At 44.8% G+C, this 3,107-nt stretch overlaps 1 protein-coding gene across 1 annotated transcript in view; it reads right to left on the bottom strand.

Moving 5' to 3' along the window:
- Positions 1–3,107, bottom strand: part of LOC109926199 (active breakpoint cluster region-related protein-like) — a gene marked incomplete at its 3' end in the record, with an annotated part of 35,299 nt that overhangs the window by 29,673 nt on the left and 2,519 nt on the right. The window lies entirely within an intron of this gene.

Here is a 3,107-nt window from a genome sequence, read left to right as displayed (position 1 = left end):
GCTGAGGGAGCGCCGCACTGTCGGAGGGTCAGTAGTGTTTGCTCCCTCACTTTCTGGTCTGTTTAGGAGATTCATGGAGCCTTCGGTTTCTCTCCCTGAACTTGCAATCAATCCGATTTAAAAATTTCTGATCTTGGGCCCCAAGTGGGATAGGTGCAGAATATGGGTTGGGAATCAGCTCCTGGGATCAGGCGGTGGCTGAGATCAGTTCCCAGGATTGGTTGGCTGGGATCAGGTTGGTGCTGACCCGTTCTGGCACAGATTAGGTTTAGTTGGGAATGTGCCGTGCAGCAGTTGAAGTGGCTCTGCCTTGCTGTGGAGAGCGTGTGGTGAACACCTTCCTGTCCTAAGGTCATGTACACTTACATTCCACACACTTCATTGCTCTGGCCGCAGTTTCTGGCATCTGAGTGGTCAGCCTGAGACACAGGAACTGCCTGGTTGCAGAGCAGTGACCCCAAAACAAAAATACTGGACAGAAAGGCAGGACACAGCAGACATGAGATGAATCAGCTGGAGACTGGACCTTTGGTATGAAACCACAGGAACCTCAAGGTGACCCTTACCCAGTCTAGCCTAACCAAGTCCAGATTCACAACACCGTTACATTTTTATTGCTGTCTGAACAGACCCAGCTGGTTGTTATTTTATTCAAGAAGGCAGCTCACTAGCACATTTTCAAAACTAATAAAACACCAGAGAATATCTGACATAGAAATGCAATTTTCAATATATGTTTGAAGGCAAAATGTAGCAAGAAATCTCAGGAACCATACTAAAAGGAAGTGATCTGAATATGATATTTTTACAATTTGGAAAAACGTTGAATAGAAGGGCAACTACAACTGGGCAATAAACAAGTCTTGACAGAGACATGCATTTCTGGTCCATAAATTAAACAAAAATCTTTAACACTCACACAGACTGATGCACACAGACAAAAAGAAAACAAACAGAAACACACACACAGACTGACACAGACAGAAACACACACACAGACTGACACAGACAGAAACACACACACAGACTGACACAGACAGAGGACACACACACAGACAGACACAGACAGAAACACACACACAGACTGACACAGACAGAAACACACACACAGACTGACACAGACAGAAACACACACACAGACTGACACCGACAGAGGACACACACACAGACTGACACAGACAGAAACACACACACAGACTGACACAGACAGAAACACACACACAGATTGACACAGACAGAGGACACAGACAGAAACACACAGTAAATAGTGTGGAGCTGAAGATCAGGCAGTGTCAGAGGAGCAAGAAAGTTGATGTTTCGGGTTTACACCCCTCATCAGGTGTAAACCCGAAACGTTGACTTTCCTGCTTCTCTGACACTGCCTGACCTGCTGCGTTCCTCCAGCTCCACACTGTATTGACTCTGACTCCAGCATGTGCAGTTCTTGCTATCTCCCAGCAACACACACAGGCAGACACAGGCAGAGAGACAGACAGAAACACACACACACAGACTGATACAGACAGATATACTGATAAAAACATACATACAGACTGATACAGACTGACAGACACTGAAACATACACATAGTCATACAGTCATAGAGGTTTACAGCTTAGGAACAGACTCTTCGGCCCAACTCGTCCATGCTGCCCAGTTTTCACAATTAAACTAGTCCCATTTGCCTGTGTTTGGTCCATATCCCTCCATAACTATCCCATTCACGTACCTGTCTAAATGTTTCTTAAATGATGAAATAGTACTTGCTTCCACCACTACCTCTGGCAGCCCATTCCAGACCCTCACCACCCTCTGTGTGAAAAAAAACTGTCCCTCTGAACCCTTTTGTATCTCTCCCCTCTCACCTTAAGTCTATGCCCTACAGTTTTAGACTCCCCTACCAATAGGAAAAGCTGTTGGCTATCCACCTTATCTATGCATCTCATGATTTTATAGATCTCTATAAAAGGTTACCCTTCAGTCTCCTCTGCTCCAGGGAAAAAGTTCCAGCCTATCTAGCCTCTCCTTATAACTCAAACCTTCCAGACTAGGTAGCATTCTGATAAATCATTTCTGCACATTTTCTAGCTTAATATTATCCTTTCTGCTCTGACTGATGAAAGCTAGCACGCTGAAAGCCTTCTTCACCGCCCTGTCTACCTGCGAGTCCACTTTCAAAGAGCTATAAACCTGTATCCCCAGATCTCTTTGTTCTGGGACACTCCCCAGGGCTCAATCATTGACTGTGTAAGTCCTGCCCTGGTTTGACTCACCGAAATGCAACACTCACATTTATCTAAATTAAACTCCCACCTACCATTCCTCAGCCCACTGGCCTAGTTGATCAAGATCTTGCTGTATTCCTGGATAATCTTCTTCTCTGTCCATTATAGCACCAATTTTGGTGTCATCCACATACTTACTAACCATACCTTCTAAATTCTCATCCAAATCTTTTGTATAAATGACAAATAACAGTGGACCCAGCACTGATCACTGTGGCACACTGTTGGTCATAGGTCTCCAGTTTGATAAAACAACCCTCTACTACCACCCTTTGTCTTTCACCTTCAAGCTAATTTTGTATCCAATTGGCCAGCTCTCCCCGGATCCCGTGAGATTGAACTTTACTCAACAACCTACCCTGCGGCACAGATCTTGCTGAAGTCGGTGGAGACAATGTCTACCGCACTGCCCTCATCTACTTTCTTGGTCGCCTCTTCAAAAAACTCAATCAAATTTATGAGACACGATTTCCCATGCACAAAACCACACTGACTATCCCAAATGAGCCCTCGCTCTCCAAATGCCTGAAGATCCTATTTCTTAGAATCCCCTTTAACAACTTACCCACCACAGACATTCTGCTCATTGTTCTGTAGTTCCCAGGCATTTCCCTGCAGCCTTTCTTAAATAATGGCACAACATTAGCCACCCTCCAAAGTCCTGGGATACACTTCATCAGGTGCCAGGGATTTATCTATCTTAACGCATTTTAAGACTTCCAGCACGTTCTCTTCTGTAATGTGGACTCTCTTCCACATATATACTGATGCAGGCAGAGACACAGACAGGAACATACACACAGACTGATACAGACCAATACA

The sequence above is a fragment of the Rhincodon typus genome, unplaced genomic scaffold (assembly GCF_021869965.1).
Source record: "Rhincodon typus isolate 14 unplaced genomic scaffold, sRhiTyp1.1 hic_rhity00000104, whole genome shotgun sequence".
Classification (NCBI taxonomy): Eukaryota; Metazoa; Chordata; class Chondrichthyes; order Orectolobiformes; family Rhincodontidae; genus Rhincodon; species Rhincodon typus.
The sequence above is the reverse complement of the archived record's forward strand: the minus strand, read 5'-3'. Positions and strand labels throughout refer to the sequence as shown.